At 46.5% G+C, this 17249-nt stretch overlaps 1 protein-coding gene across 2 annotated transcripts in view; it reads left to right on the forward strand.

Moving 5' to 3' along the window:
* Window positions 1-17249, forward strand: part of LOC139401882 (mitochondrial import inner membrane translocase subunit tim16-like) — a 188443-nt gene that overhangs the window by 7531 nt on the left and 163663 nt on the right. The window lies entirely within an intron of this gene.

The raw sequence follows: 17249 nt of genomic DNA on the forward strand, positions 1-17249 counted from the left end.
GGCACAGAGACACACACACACACACACACACACACACACACACACACGGACAGAGACGGGGCACAGAGACACACACACACACACACACACACACACACACACACACACACACACACACACACGGACAGAGACGGGGCACAGAGACACACACACACACACACACACACACACACACACACACACACGGACGGAGACGGGGCACAGAGACACACAACCAGATGGCGACAGGGGCACAGACACACACACACGAGCGGCCCCACCACACATCACCATATCATCATTCTAACCTCAGTACTATTATGTGCTTCCAGTCTGGACTGACTGATGATCAAAATATAGTGTTTGACTAGACCGACCTCTGCTGCTGGTTGGACTAGTCTGGACACGCACACACATACGCACTCACACACATACACGCACACACATACATGCACACACACACTCAGTCTTGTACAGCTAACCTTATGGGGACACATAATTTAGTCCCATTCAAAATCCTAAATTCCCTAGCCGTAACCCAAAAATCTAAACTTTACCCTAAACCTAACCCTAGCTCCTTACTCTAAAACTAACCCTAGCTCCTAACTCTAAACCTAACCCTAGCTCCTAACTCTAAACCTAACCCTAGCTCCTAACTCTAAACCTAACCCTAGCGCCTAACTCTAAAACGAACCCTAGCTCCTAACTCTAAACCTAACCCTAGCTCCTAACTCTAAACCTAACCCTAGCCCCTAACTCTAAACCTAACCCTAGCTCCTAACTCTAAAACTAATCCTAGCTCCTAACTCTAAACCTAACCCTAGCTCCTAACTCTAAACCTAACCCTAGCTCCTAACTCTAAACCTAACCCTAGCTCCTAACTCTAAAACTAACCCTAGCTCCTAACTCTAAAGCTAACCCTAGCTCCTAACTCTAAACCTAACCCTAGCTCCTAACTCTAAACCTAACCCTAGCTCCTAACTCTAAACCTAACCCTAGCTCCTAACTCTAAAACTAACCCTAGCTCCTAACTCTAAACCTAACCCTAGCTCCTAACTCTAAAACTAACCCTAGCTCCTAACTCTAAAACTAACCCTAGCTCCTAACTCTAAAACTAACCCTAGCTCCTAACTCTAAACCTAACCCTAGCTCCTAACTCTAAAACTAACCCTAGCTCCTAACTCTAAAACTAACCCTAGCTCCTAACTCTAAAACTAACCCTAGCTCCTAACTCTAAACCTAACCCTAGCTCCTAACTCTAAAACTAACCCTAGCTCCTAACTCTAAACCTAACCCTAGCTCCTAACTCTAAACCTAACCCTAGCTCCTAACTCTAAACCTAACCCTAGCTCCTAACTCTAAAACTAACCCTAGCTCCTAACTCTAAACCTAACCCTAGCTCCTAACTCTAAACCTAACCCTAGCTCCTAACTCTAAAACTAACCCTAGCTCCTAACTCTAAAACTAACCCTAGCTCCTAACTCTAAAACTAACCCTAGCTCCTAACTCTAAACCTAACCCTAGCTCCTAACTCTAAACCTAACCTTAGCTCCTAACTCTAAAACTAACCCTAGCTCCTAACTCTAAAACTAACCCTAGCTCCTAACTCTAAAACTAACCCTAGCTCCTAACTCTAAAACTAACCCTAGCTCCTAACTCTAAAACGAACCCTAGCTCCTAACCCCAACCCTTAACGTAATTCTAACCTTAACCCTAAACCCCCTAGAAATTTTTGTTCAACACGTCCTCTCTGACTGACAGACTGACTGACAGACAGACAGACAGACAGACACTGTGTTTTCTTAACAAAGTCACATGTTATTAAAAGGCCTCTTCCTCAGAGGCAGCAGTGCTGAGAGACTTCTCTGTCAGAGCTGTGTGTGGTGGGGGGGTTAAGTGTGGGGGTGGGGGTCTCAGGTTGTGGTTTGGGTTTAGTTGGGTCTCAGTGTGATAGATGAGTCTTATAGAAGTGAGGGCCGGTGGTTGGTTGAAGGCTTGGGTTTGATTATGGGCCAAGTTGTGTCTTGAATGAAGGGATCTTATAGAAGTTTGGGTTGGGGGAAGTTGGAGTGGGGCTATTTTGGGTGGGGATTCCAGACCTCTCCTGGCCAGCTTTGAGGTGGGACTATGGGACTAGCCCTCTGGTTGACCCTTTCCCCTCTTCCTGACTGTGTGTGTGTGTGTGTCGGGGTCATCCCTGAAACCATGGCCCTAGTCACTATGTGTCTAATGTATGCTGGCCGGTGTCATGGCTGAGACTGTGTGTGTAATTAATTTATGCAGGCTGGTGTTGTGGCTGAGACTGTGGGTGTAATTAATGTATGCTGGTCGGTGTCAGGGCTGAGACTGTGGGTGTAATTAATGTATGCTGGTCGGTGTCGGGCTGAGTCTGTGGGTGTAATTAATGTATGCTGGTCGGTGTCATGGCTGAGACTGTGTGTGTAATTAATGTATGCTGGTCGGTGTCGTGGCTGAGACTGTGGGTGTAATTAATGTATGCTGGTCGGTGTCATGGCTGAGACTGTGGGTGTAATTAATGTATGCTGGTCGGTGTCATGGCTGAGACTGTGTGTGTAATTAATGTATGCTGGTCGGTGTCGGGGCTGAGACTGTGGGTGTAATTAATGTATGCTGGTCGGTGTCGGGGCTGAGACTGTGGGTGTAATTAATGTATGCTGTTCGGTGTCGGGGCTGAGACTGTGGGTGTAATTAATGTATGCTGGTCGGTGTCGGGGCTGAGACTGTGTATGTGAGCGGCGCTCCACTTCCTTTACCAACCGTTCCACTAAAAACTGTTCCGTGCTCACAGGATCAAAACTGTTCCGCGCTCACAGGATTAAAAATGTTCCGTGCTCACAGGATTAAAAATGTTCCGTGCTCACAGGATCAAAACTGTTCCGCGCTCACAGGATTAAAAATGTTCCGTGCTCACAGGATCAAAACTGTTCCGTGCTCACAGGATCAAAACTGTTCCGCGCTCACAGGATTAAAAATGTTCCGTGCTCACAGGATCAAAACTGTTCCGCGCTCACAGGATTAAAAATGTTCCGTGCTCACAGGATCAAAACTGTTCCGTGCTCACAGGATCAAAACTGTTCCGCGCTCACAGGATCAAAACTACCTGTCCCAATTCGCTCCCTCCATTAAGATCACAGTTTAACCAACAGCCATCTATCTTGGTGACTACCTGGACCTACCAACTGGTTTTGAACTATTGAAACCAAACCATATGATTTGAATGAAAAGAAGTGCTCATCATTTCAAATAGGCCACATGTCATATTAAACAGCATATAACCACTCTAAATAGGTCAGGAGACAGACAGGGAGACGAAGAAGGAACCAAATGAATTATTTAGGCTGTATTATTTCTATTATTTCAAGGCTACAGCTACAAAGAAATACATTGTGAAGCATTTGGGACACTGGCTGGTAGGGACATAAAGCTCTCAGCAATTAAACAACATTATCTTGTATTAAGTCATTAAAGTCTATAAATTGCTCATACAGTCTGTGACTTACTTAGAATGAAATACAAATGAAATACAAAAATGCCTTATTAGGTTCAGTGCCTTTTGAATTCATTTTTAGAAACATGAGTTTGGCCAGTCTGTTGCTTCAGGGTCATGTGATGGTGTCTGGAGAGCAGGTCAGCAGTGGAGAACATCCTGTCAGACCTGGCAGAGCCACTGGGGATGATAACACCTTCGGGCCGCTCTTGCCAGGCTGGGCAGAGATGTTTTTAGTACATATTTCAATAGGAAGGCCTAAAGGTGTTTCTATAGGTAGACCTAAAGGTGTTTCTATAGGTAGACCTAAAGGTGTTTCTATAGGTAGTCCTAAAGGTGTTTCTATAGGTAGACCTAAAGGTGTTTCTATAGGTAGACCTAAAGGTGTTTCTATAGGTAGACCTAAAGGTGTTTCTATAGGTAGACCTAAAGGTGTTTCTATAGGTAGTCCTAAAGGTGTTTCTATAGGTAGACCTAAAGGTGTTTCTATAGGTAGTCCTAAAGGTGTTTCTATAGGTAGTCCTAAAGGTGTTTCTATAGGTAGACCTAAAGGTGTTTCTATAGGTAGTCCTAAAGGTGTTTCTATAGGTAGACCTAAAGGTGTTTCTATAGGTAGTCCTAAAGGTGTTTCTATAGGTAGTCCTAAAGGTGTTTCTATAGGTAGTCCTAAAGGTGTTTCTATAGGTAGACCTAAAGGTGTTTCTATAGGTAGACCTAAAGGTGTTTCTATAGGTAGACCTAAAGGTGTTTCTATAGGTAGTCCTAAAGGTGTTTCTATAGGTAGACCTAAAGGTGTTTCTATAGGTAGTCCTAAAGGTGTTTCTATAGGTAGTCCTAAAGGTGTTTCTATAGGTAGACCTAAAGGTGTTTCTATAGGTAGACCTAAAGGTGTTTCTATAGGTAGTCCTAAAGGTGTTTCTATAGGTAGACCTAAAGGTGTTTCTATAGGTAGACCTAAAGGTGTTTCTATAGGTAGCCCTAAAGGTGTTTCTATAGGTAGACCTAAAGGTGTTTCTATAGGTAGACCTAAAGGTGTTTCTATAGGTAGACCTAAAGGTGTTTCTATAGGTAGTCCTAAAGGTGTTTCTATAGGTAGACCTAAAGGTGTTTCTATAGGTAGACCTAAAGGTGTTTCTATAGGTAGACCTAAAGGTGTTTCTATAGGTAGTCCTAAAGGTGTTTCTATAGGTAGACCTAAAGGTGTTTCTATAGGTAGACCTAAAGGTGTTTCTATAGGTAGTCCTAAAGGTGTTTCTATAGGTAGACCTAAAGGTTATTTTATAGGTAGGCCTAAAGGTTTTTCTATAGGTAGACCTAAAGGTGTTTCTATAGGTAGTCCTAAAGGAGACCCTCTCTCTCTCTTCCATAAAGGAGACCCTCTCTCTCTTCCTTAAAGGAGACCCTCTCTCTCTCTTCCATAAAGGAGACCCTCTCTCTCTCTTCGATAAAGGAGACCCTCTCTCTCTTCCTTAAAGGAGACCCTCTCTCTCTCTTCCATAAAGGAGACCCTCTCTCTCTTCCTTAAAGGAGACCCTCTCTCTCTCTTCCTTAAAGGAGACCCTCTCTCTCTCTTCCTTAAAGGAGACCTCTCTCTCTTCCATAAAGGAGACCCTCTCTCTCTCTTCCTTAAATGAGACCCACTCTCTCTCTTCCATAAAGGAGACCCTCTCTCTCTTTTCCATAAAGGAGACCCTCTCTCTCTCTTCCTTAAAGGAGACCCTCTCTCTCTCTTCCTTAAAGGAGACCCACTCTCTCTCTTCCATAAAGGAGACCCTCTCTCTCTTTTACATAAAGGAGACCCTCTCTCTCTCTTCCTTAAAGGAGACACTCTCTCTCTCTTCCATAAAGGAGACCCTCTCTCTCTCTTCCATAAAGGAGACCCTCTCTCTCTCTTCCATAAAGGATACCCTCTCTCTCTCTTCCTTAAAGGAGACACTCTCTCTCTTCCATAAAGGAGACCCTCTCTCTCTCTACCATAAAGGAGAGAACAGTCCTCTCTCTATCATAAAGGAGACCCTCTCTCTCTACCATAAAGGAGAGAACAGTCCTTCCTTCTCCCCCCTCTGCTTGCTATTTAACTTTTATCTAACAAGGCAAGTCAGTTGAGAACAAATTCTTATTTTCAATGACGGCCTAGGAACAGTGGGTTAACTGCCTTGTTCAGGGGCAGAATGACAGATTTTTACCTTGTCAACTCGGGGATTCAATCCAGCAACCTTTCGGTTACTAGGCAAACGCTCTAACCACTAGGCTACCTGTCTTTAACCACTAGGCTACCTGTCTCTAACCACTAGGCTACCTGTCTCTAACCACTAGGCTACCTGTCTCTAACCACCAGGCTACCTGTCTCTAACCACTAGGCTACCTGTCTCTAACCACCAGGCTACCTGTCTCTACCACTAGGCTACCTGCCTCTAACCACTAGGCTACCTGTCTCTAACCACTAGGCTACCTGTCTCTAACCACTAGGCTACCTGTCTCTAACCACTAGGCTACCTGTCTCTAACCACCAGGCTACCTGTCTCTAACCACTAGGCTACCTGTCTCTAACCACCAGGCTACCTGTCTCTACCACTAGGCTACCTGAACCTGAACTCGGAACGTGGTACAGGCGTTCTGACAGTTGAAATGTGGTCCGTGGAGTATGGTAGTCATTTGTGATTTTAGCATACGGTCGTCTGGAGGGGTGGGGGGGGGGGGGTTTAGGACAGGAATAGAGATGTCGACTCTGTGTGGGTTTATGGGCTTTTCAGTGGAAACTCGTGTGCCGATCCCCAAACTACCCCCTCCTTCTCCCAACCTCCCCCTGCAGTGTCCTCCCCCCTCGCCCTTCCTCCCCTCCCCCTGCAGTGTCCTCCCCCCTCGCCCTTCCTCCTCTCCCCCTGCAGTGTCCTCCCCCTGCAGTGTCCTCCCCCTCACCCTTCCTCCTCTCCCCCTGTAGTGTTATCCCCCCTCGCCCTTCCTCCTCTCCCCCTGCAGTGTCTGCCCCCCTCGCTCTTCCTCCTCTCCCCCTGCAGTGTCCTCGCCCTTCCCCCTCTCCCCATGTAGTGTCGTCCCCCCTCGCCCTTCCTCCTCTCCCCATGTTGTGTCCTCCCCCCTCGCCCTTCCTCCTCTCCCCCTGAAGTGTCCTCGCCCTTCCTCCTCTCCCCATGTGCTGGAGCAGGAGAGTGAAAAGTCCATTATTATTCCAGAACCTCCCTCCCTAACTCTCTCTCTTCCTCCCTCCCTAACTCTCTCTCTTCCTCCCTCCCTAACTCTCTCTCTTCCTCCCTCCCTAACTCTCTCTCTTCCTCCCTCCCTAACTCTCTCTCTTCCTCCCTCCCTAACTCTCTCTCTTCCTCCCTCCCTAACTCTCTCTCTTCCTCTCTTCCTCCCTCCCTAACTCTCTCTTCCTCTCTTCCTCCCTCCCTAACTCTCTCTCTTCCTCCCTCCCTAACTCTCTCTCTTCCTCCCTCCCTAACTCTCTCTCTCCCTCCCTCCCTAACTCTCTCTCTTCCTCTCTTCCTCCCTCCCTAACTCTCTCTCTCCCTCCCTCCCTAACTCTCTCTCTCCCTCCCTCCCTAACTCTCTCTCTCCCTCCCTCCCTCCCTCCCTCCCTCCCTCCCTCCCTCCCTAACTCTCTCTCTCCCTCCCTCCCTAACTCTCTCTCTCCCTCCTTCCCTAACTCTCTCTCTCCCTCCTTCCCTAACTCTCTCTCTCTCCCTCCCTCCCTAACTCTCTCTCTTCCTCTCTTCCTCCCTCCCTAACTCTCTCTCTCCCTCCCTCCCTAACTCTCTCTCTCCCTCCTTCCCTAACTCTCTCTCTCCCTCCTTCCCTAACTCTCTCTCTCTCCCTCCCTCCCTAACTCTCTCTCTTCCTCTCTTCCTCCCTCCCTAACTCTTCCTCTCTTCCTTCCTCCCTCACTAACTCTCTCTCTCTCTTACTCCCTCCCTAACTATCTCTCTTCCTCTCTTCCTCCCTCCCTAACTCTCTCTCTTCCTCTCTTCCTCCCTCCCTAACTCTTCCTCTCTTCCTCCCTCGCTAACTCTCTCTCTCTCCCTCCCTCCCTAACTCTCACTCTCCCTCCCTCCCTAACTCTCTCTCTTCCTCCCTCCCTAACTCTCTCTCTTCCTCCCTCCCTAACTCTCTCTCTCCCGCCCTCCCTAACTCTCTCTCTCCCTCCCTCCCTAACCATCTCTCTTCCTCTCTTCCTCCCTCCCTAACTTTCTCTCTCCCTCCCTCCCTCACTCTCTCCCTCTCTCCCTCCCTCCCTAACTCTCTCCCTCTCTCCCTCCCTCCCTAACTCTCTCTCTCTCTCCCTCCCTCCCTAACTCTCTCTCTCCATCCCTCCCTAACGCTCTCTCTCCCTCCCTCCCTAACTCTCTCTCTCCCTCCCTCCCTAACTCTCTCTCTCCCTCCTCCTGAATTCAGCTTCTGTCTGGGATTTAAGTTAAGTCTTTTTTAGAGAAACGGTGTAATGGAGTCTTTCACCGCCGTTATAAAAATAAAGGGGAAATATGCGACCGCGCGGCTGGCATTGCTAATATAATTCTCGGAGGGGTTTGATTTTATCCCGCAGGTATTTGCGCAGCGTCCCTAGGATAAGGATAAAGAAGGAGCTCTTTTGTATGAACTTGCCACAGAAGGAAAAATAAGAAAAGCCCCTCCTCCCTCCCTCCATCCTCACATCCCTCCTCCCTCCCTCCCCACATCCCTCCTCCCTCCCCACATCCCTCCTCCCTCCCTCCATCCTCACATCCCTCCCCACATCCCTCCTCCCTCCCTCCATCCTCACATCCCTCCCCACATCCCTCCTCCCTCCCCACATCCCTCCTCCCTCCCTCCATCCTCACATCCCTCCCCACATCCCTCCCTCCCTCCATCCTCACATCCCTCCCCACATCCCTCCTCCCTCCCTCCATCCTCACATCCCTCCCCACATCCCTCCTCCCTCCCCACATCCCTCCTCCCTCCCTCCATCCTCACATCCCTCCCCACATCCCTCCTCCCTCCCCACATCCCTCCTCCCTCCCTTCCTCCCTCCCCACATCCCTCCTCCCTCCCTCCATCCTCACATCCCTCCTCCCTCCCTCCATCCTCACATCCCTCCTCCCTCCCTCCATCCTCACATCCCTCCTCCCTCCCTCCATCCTCACATCCCTCCTCCCTCCCTCCATCCTCACATCCCTCCTCCCTCCCTCCATCCTCACATCCCTCCCCACATCCCTCCTCCCTCCCCACATCCCTCCTCCCTCCCTTCCTCCCTCCCCACATCCCTCCTCCCTCCCTCCATCCTCACATCCCTCCTCCCTCCCTCCATCCTCACATCCCTCCTCCCTCCCTCCATCCTCACATCCCTCCTCCCTCCCTCCATCCTAACATCCCTCCTCCCTCCCTCCATCCTCACATCCCTCCTCCCTCCCTCCATCCTCACATCCCTCCTACCTCCCTCCTTTACCTTTGAGGCTATATTGTATTTGATGGTTTGGCTGATGATTCCTCACAGATGGTGCAGTTGGAAGCATTGGTCTCATGGCAGCTATTATCCTGACGTGGCAGTTTAAAATGGCTTCATGCCGTGAAGGTAATTGATTATAAATGACTCACACACTGACTGGATCTGGGAGGCTGCTCTGGGCTCTCCTAGTAGGTCTGTGTCTGTTTCTTACTGTCTGGATCTGGGAGGCTGCTCTGGGCTCTCCTAGTATGTCTGTGTCTGTTTCTTACTGTCTGGATCTGGGAGGCTGCTCTGGGCTCTCCTAGTAGGTCTGTGTCTGTTTCTTACTGTCTGGATCTGGGAGGCTGCTCTGGGCTCTCCTAGTAGGTCTGTGTCTGTTTCTTACTGTCTAGATCTGGGAGGCTGCTCTGGGCTTTCCTAGTAGGTCTGTGTCTGTTTCTTACTGTCTGGATCTGGGAGGCTGCTCTGGGCTCTCCTAGTAGGTCTGTGTCTTTTTCTTACTGCCTGGATCTGGGAGGCTGCTCTGGGCTCTCCTAGCAGGTCTGTGTCTGTTTCTTACTGTCTGGATCTGGGAGGCTGCTCTGGGCTCTCTTAGTAGGTCTGTGTCTGTTTCTTACTGTCTAGATCTGGGAGGCTGCTCTGGGCTCTCCTAGCAGGTCTGTGTCTGTTTCTTACTGTCTGGATCTGGGAGGCTGCTCTGGGCTCTCCTAGCAGGTCTGTGTCTCTCTTACTGTCTGGAACTGGGAGGCTGCTCTGGGCTCTCCTAGCAGGTCTGTGTCTCTCTTACTGTCTGGAACTGGGAGGCTGCTCTGGGCTCTCCTAGCAGGTCTGTGTCTTATCTAGTGATTGTATTTCTAGCTCCCGACTCCTCAGACTTTCCCCAACATGGCTGACACAATTATTGATGGTCACCGTGACGCCCAACAATTCACCAGGGGAATAGGATAAAAGCAGTCAGACTGCTCCATATTCTAATTCACATATAAGCCATTGTGTCATCCCACATCTTCTCAATATAAATGAACCTTTAAACTCACAATCACTTTCAGGGACCGTGTCATACTAATGGAATAGGTATTTTCTATCCTTTCCTTTGCTCCATCCTAGTCCTTTTCAGCACTCTCCCTCTCCTCCCTCTCCTCTTTCCTCCCTCTCTCCCCTCTCTCCTCTCTCCCCTCTCTCCTCTTTCCCCCCTCTCTCCTTTCCTCCCTCTCCTCTTTCCTCCCTCTCTCCCCTCTCTCCTCTCTCCCCTCTCTCCTCTTTCCCCCCTCTCTCCTCTTTCCTCCCTCTCTCCTCCGTCTCCTCTTTCCTCCCTCTCCTCCGTCTCTTTCCCCCTCATTCATCTTTCCTCCTCCTCTCCTCCCTCTCCTTTTTCCTCCCTCTCCTTTTTCCTCCCTCTCTCATCTTTCCTCCCTCTCTCATCTTTCCTCCCTCTCTCCTCTCTCCTCTTTCCTACCTCTCTCCTCTCTCTCCTTGTTCCTCCCTCTCTCCTCTTTCCTCCTCTCATCTTTCCCCTCTCTCCTCTTTCCTCCCTCTCTCCTCTTTCCTCCCTCTCTCCTCTCTCCCACCTCTCCCCTTTCCTCCCTCTCTACTATTCTCTCCCCTAAGTGTGTATGTAGTAGCTGATCTGCGAGAGAGTGAATAGGAGGCTTGGCAGAGAAGTTCTGAAGTGAAAACAGCACCAGGTCCTTATTCACAACACATGGACAAGACACACACACACACACACATACTTATTCACAACACATGGACAAGACACACACACACAGACACATATACACAACACATGGAGGCAATGCAAGGCGATACCATTTAACAGGCAAACAGTCCAGCCCAATGATGTATCAGTGCAAAGACGGTGTGTGAGCTGCTGTAGGCCTGTATCTTTTTCCTTCCTGCCTTATCATCATTCAGTCCCTTTTTCCTCCCTGCCTTATCATCATCGTCTCTTTCCTTCCTGCATTATCATCATTCAGTCTCTTTTTCCTTCCTGCCTTATCATCATTCAATTGCTTTTTCCTCCCTGCCTTATCATCATCGTCTCTTTCCTTCCTGCATTATCATCATTCAGTCTCTTTTTCCTTCCCTCTCTATATGTCTCTCTTTCCTTCCTTCTCGATGTCTCTCTTTCCTTCCCTCTCTCGTTGTGTCTCTCTTTCCTTCCTTCTCTCGCTCTCTCTTTCCTTCTCTCTCTCTCTCTTTCCTTCCCTCTCTCTCTCTCTTTCCTTCTCTCTCTCTCTCTTTCCTTCCCGCTCTCTCGATGTCTCTCTTTCCTTCCCTCTCTCGATGTCTCTCTTTCCTTCCCTCTCTCGATATGTTTCTCTTTCCTTCCCTCTCTCTCTCTTTCCTTCTCTCTCTCTTTCCTTCCCTCTATCTCTCTCTTTCCTTCTCTCTCTCTCTCTTTCCTTCCCTTTCTCCATGTCTCTCTTTCCTTCCCTCTCTCTCGATGTGTCTTTCCTTCCCTCTCTCCATGTCTCTCTTTGCTTCCATCTCTCTCGATGTGTCACTCTTTGCTTCCATCTCTCTCGATGTGTCACACTTTCCATCCCTCTCTCTCCGTGTCTCTCTTTCCTTCCCTCTCTCTCTTTCCTTCCTTCTCTCTCTCTCTCTTTCCTTCCCTCTCTCTCGATGTCTCTCTTTCCTTCCCTCTCTCTCAATGTCTCTCTTTCCTTCCCTCTCTCTCCATATCTCTCTTTTCTTCCATCTCTCGATATGTTTCTCTTTCCTTCCCTCTCTCTCCATGTCTCTCTTTCCTTCCCTCTCTCGATATGTTTCTCTTTCCTTCCCTCTCTCTCGATGTCTCTCTTTCCTTCCTTCTCTCTCTCTCTTTCCTTCCCTCTCTCTCGATGTGTCTCTTTCCTTCCCTCTCTCTCTTTCCTTCCTTCTCTCTCTCTCTCTTTCCTTCTCTCTCTCTCTCTTTCCTTCCCTCTCTCGATGTCTCTCTTTCCTTCCCTCTCTCTCGATGTGTCTTTCCTTCCCTCTCTCGATGTATCTTTCCTTCCCTCTCTCTCCATGTCTCTCTTTCCTTCCCTCTCTCTCTCCATGTCTCTCTTTCCTTCCCTCTCTCTCTCCATGTCTCTCTTTCCTTCCCTCTCTCTCCATGTCTCTCTTTCCTTCCCTCTCTCTCCATGTCTCTCTTTCCTTCCCTCTCTCTCCATGTCTCTCTTTCCTTCCCTCTCTCTCCATGTCTCTCTTTCCTTCCCTCTCTCTCCATGTCTCTCTTTCCTTCCCTCTCTCTCGATGTGTCTCTCTTTCCTTCCCTCTCTCTCCATGTCTCTCTTTGCTTCCCTCTCTCTCGATGTGTCTCTCTTTCCTTCCCTCTCTCTCCATGTCTCTCTTTCCTTCCCTCTCTCTCGATGTGTCTCTCTTTCCTTCCCTCTCTCTCGATGTGTCTCTCTTTCCTTCCCTCTCTCTCGATGTGTCTCTCTTTCCTTCCCTCTCTCTCGATGTGTCTCTCTTTCCTTCCCTCTCTCTGTATATGCTGAACAAAAATATAAATGCAACATACAACAACAATGATTTTACTGAGTTACAGTTCATAAGCAGTCAATTGGAATAAATGAATTAGGTCCTATTCTGTGGATTTCACATGATTCGGAAGACAGATGATAAAATGCAATTGATGTTTGTTGTCCATAACTTTAACTACTTTAACTATATTTCTTTATTTCCTTCACTGTCTATAAATTCCCTTCTTGCCTTTCTCTATTTCTCTCGCTTTATCTTTCCTTCCTCTAAAGATGAAGCCTTTTCTGTTTCTGACCCCCTCTCTATACTCTCTCTATATCTATATACCCTCTCTTTCTATACTCTCTCTATATCTATATACCCTCTCTTTCTATACTCTCTCTATCTATATATACCCTCTCTTTCTATACTCTCTCTATATCTATATACCCTCTCTTTCTATACTCTCTCTATATCTATATATACCCTCTCTTTCTATACTCTCTATATATCTATATACCCTCTCTTTCTATACTCTCTCTATATCTATATACCCTCTCTTTCTATACTCTCTCTATATCTATATACCCTCTTTTTCTATACTCTCTCTATATCTATATACCCTCTCTTTCTATACTCTCTATCTATATACCCTCTCTTTCTATACTCTCTCTATATCTATATACCCTCTCTTTCTATACTCTCTCTATATCTATATACCCTCTCTTTCTATACTCTCTCTATATCTATATACCCTCTCTTTCTATACTCTCTATATCTATATACCCTCTCTTTCTATACTCTCTCTATATCTATATACCCTCTCTTTCTATACTCTCTCTATATCTATATACCCTCTCTTTCTATACTCTCTATATCTATATACCCTCTCTTTCTATACTCTCTCTATATCTATATACCCTCTCTTTCTATACTCTCTCTATATCTATATACCCTCTCTTTCTATACTCTCTCTATATCTATATACCCTCTCTTTCTATACTCTCTCTATATCTATATACCCTCTCTTTCTATACTCTCTCTATATCTATATACCCTCTCTTTCTATACTCTCTCTATATCTATATACCCTCTCTTTCTATACTCTCTCTATATCTATATACCCCCTCTTTCTATACTCTCTCTATATCTATATACCCTCTCTTTCTATACTCTCTCTATATCTATATACCCTCTCTTTCTATACTCTCTCTATCTATATACCCTCTCTTTCTATACTCTCTCTATATCTATATACCCTCTCTTTCTATACACTCTCACTATAATCTCTCACTATACTCTCTCTCTGTACTCCCTCTATACTCTCTCTCTGTACTCTCTCGCTATACTCTCTCTCTATACTCTCTCTGTATTCTCTCTATACTCTTTCACTATACTCTCTCTATACTCTCTCTATATAAATATATGCTCTCTATACTCTCGCTATACTCTATATATACTCTCTCTGTACTCTCTCTATACTCTCTCTCTGTACTCTCTCTCTGTACTCTCTCTATACTCTCTCTCTATACTCTCTCTCTGTACTCTCTCTCTGTACTCTCTCTATACTCTCTCACTATACTCTCTCTCTATACTCTCTCTGTATTCTCTCTCTGTACTCTCTCTATACTCTTTCACTATACTCTCTCTATATAAATAAATATATGCTCTCTATACGATATACGCTATACTCTACTCTCGCTATACGCTATACGCTATACTCTATATATACTCTCTCTATTCTCTCTCTATACTCTCACTATACTGTGTATATACTCTCTCTATACTCTCACTATACTGTGTATATACTCTCTCTATATATACTCTCTCTAAACACTCGCTATACTCTATATATACAGTGAGGGAAAAAAGTATTTGATCCCCTGCTGATTTTGTACGTTTGCCCACTGACAAAAAAATGATCAGTCTAATTTTAATGGTAGGTTTATTTGAACAGTGAGAGACAGAATAACAACAACAAAATCCAGAAAAACGCATGTCAAAAATGTTATAAATTGATTTGCAATTTAATGAGGGAAATAAGTATTTGACCCCCTCTCAATCAGAAAGATTGCAGGGTAGCCTAGTGGTTAAGAGCGTTGGACTAGTAACCGGAAGGTTGCAAGTTCAAACCCCCGAGCTGACGAGGTACAAATCTGTCGTTCTGCCCCTGAACAGGCAGTTAAACCACTGTTCCTAGGCCGTCGTTGAAAATAAGAATTTGTTCTTAACTGACTTGCCTAGTTAAATAAAGGTAAAATTAAAAAAAAATATATATATATATACAGTTGAAGTTGGAAGTCTACATACACTTAGGTTGGAGTCATTAAAACTCATTTTTCAACCACTCCACAAATTACTTGTTAACTGACTATAGTTTTGGCAAGTCGGTTAGGACATATACTTTGTGCATGACACAAGTCATTTTTCCAACAATTGTTTCCAGACAGATTATTTCACTTATAATTCACTGTATCACAATTCCAGTGGGTCAGAAATTTACATACACTAAATTGACTGTGCCTTTAAACAGCTTGGAAAATTCCAGAAAATTCCCCTCTCTTTATACCGCTTCTCTTTCCATACCCTCTATATACTCTTTCCCTCTATACTCTCTCTTCTCTCTTCTCTCTCTCCTCTCTCTCTCTCTCTCTTCTCTCTCTCTTCTCTCTCTCTTCTCTCTCTCTCTTCTCTCGCTCTCTGTGTATATATACAGTGCCTTGCGAAAGTATTCGGCCCCCTTGAACTTTGCGACCTTTTGCCACATTTCAGGCTTCAAACATAAAGATATAAAACTGTATTTTTTTGTGAAGAATTAACAACAAGTGGGACACAATCATGAAGTGGAACGACATTTATTGGATATTTCAAACTTTTTTAACAAATCAAAAACTGAAAAATTGGGCGTGCAAAATTATTCATATATATATATATATATATATATATATATATATATACTCTATTGGACACCTCTTTCCCTTCTTTCTGTCCAGACACCTCTTTCCCTTCTTTCTGTCCAGACACCTCTTTCCCTTCTTTCTGTCCAGGCACCTCTTTCCCTTCTTTCTGTCCAGGCACCTCTTTCCCTTCTTTCTGTCCGGACACCTCTTCCCCTTCTTTCTGTCCAGACACCTCTTTCCCTTCTTTCTGTCCAGGCACCTCTTCCCCTTCTTTCTGTCTGGACACCTCTTCCCCTTCTTTCTGTCCAGACACCTCTTTCCCTTCTTTCTGTCCAGACACCTCTTCCCCTTCTTTCTGTCCAGACACCTCTTCCCCTTCTTTCTGTCCAGGCACCTCTTTTCCTTCTTTCTGTCCAGGCACCTCTTTCCCTTCTTTCTGTCCAGACACCTCTTTCCCTTCTTTCTGTCCAGGCACCTCTTTCCCTTCTTTCTGTCCAGACACCTCTTCCCCTTCTTTCTGTCCAGACACCTCTTTCCCTTCTTTCTGTCCAGACACCTCTTTCCCTTCTTTCTGTCCAGACACCTCTTTCCCTTCTTTCTGTCCAGACACCTCTTTCCCTTCTTTCTGTCCAGACACCTCTTTCCCTTCTTTCTGTCCAGACACCTCTTTCCCTTCTTTCTGTCCAGGCACCTCTTTCCCTTCTTTCTGTCCAGACACCTCTTTCCCTTCTTTCTGTCCAGACACCTCTTCCCCTTCTTTCTGTCCAGACACCTCTTTCCCTTCTTTCTGTCCAGGCACCTCTTTCCCTTCTTTCTGTCCAGACACCTCTTTCCCTTCTTTCTGTCCAGACACCTCTTTCCTTTCTTTCTGTCCAGACACCTCTTTCCCTTCTTTCTGTCCAGACACCTCTTTTCCTTCTTTCTGTCCAGGCACCTCTTTCCCTTCTTTCTGTCCAGACACCTCTTTCCCTTCTTTCTGTCCAGACACCTCTTTCCCTTCTTTCTGTCCAGACACCTCTTCCCCTTCTTTCTGTCCAGACACCTCTTTCCCTTCTTTCTGTCCAGACACCTTTTTCCCTTCTTTCTGTCCAGACACCTCTTTCCCTTCTTTCTGTCCAGGCACCCCTTTCCCGCTCTTCCCCCTCCCCCTTTCTTACTTCTCAATGCCTCACTGTGTTGTGGTCATAACTGGCAGGAACCGTGGTGTGTGTGTGTGTGTGTGTAACTGTGGTGGCGTGGAGCTCCTGTTATAAATGATGCCTTTTGGACTCCAGTCGCCTGTTGAATGGACACTCTCTCTGCGGTCTCTGAAAACAGCAGGGGAGATGGAGGGACGTGTGTTTCCCATTACCATAGTGTTTCCCCTTCTGCCCTGCTGCCCTGCAGCTTGGGCCATACTGCAGTCTGGAGCTGATGCTGAGTGGCAGGTTGTCAGTGTGCACTTCATAGACTCATCTGCAATAATACAGACTCACGCAAACACTCACACACATAAGTAAGGAATTCAAACGCACACACAGGCACAGACACAGACAGGGCGAGAGAGAGATAGACACAGTGTGTTTGAGGGTTAATGGGTTGATGGGAGACTGTTTGAGTCTATAGAGCAGCTGAACTGACTTACATGGACACTGCTCTGGATTAAGACAACAAACCAAATCCAACCAACCGCTCGTACTTCACCAAGCCCCCTTTCAACAAGAGACTAGCCAACCGCTCGTACTTCACCAAGCCCCCTTTCAACAAGAGACTAGCCAACCGCTCGTACTTCACCAAGCCCCCTTTCAACAAGAGACTAGCCAACCGTTCGTACTTCACCAAGCCCCCTTTCAACAAGAGACTAGCCAACCGCTCGTACTTCACCAAGCCCCCTTTCAACAAGAGACTAGCCAGACATTTGATAATGTGGTAACCATCCTCTGTCCTTTAGATCCAGCTTGATAATCCATTTGATCTATTGGTAACCATCCTCTGTCCT

This window comes from Oncorhynchus clarkii, unplaced genomic scaffold (genome assembly GCF_045791955.1).
Source record: "Oncorhynchus clarkii lewisi isolate Uvic-CL-2024 unplaced genomic scaffold, UVic_Ocla_1.0 unplaced_contig_538_pilon_pilon, whole genome shotgun sequence".
NCBI lineage: Eukaryota > Metazoa > Chordata > Actinopteri > Salmoniformes > Salmonidae > Oncorhynchus > Oncorhynchus clarkii.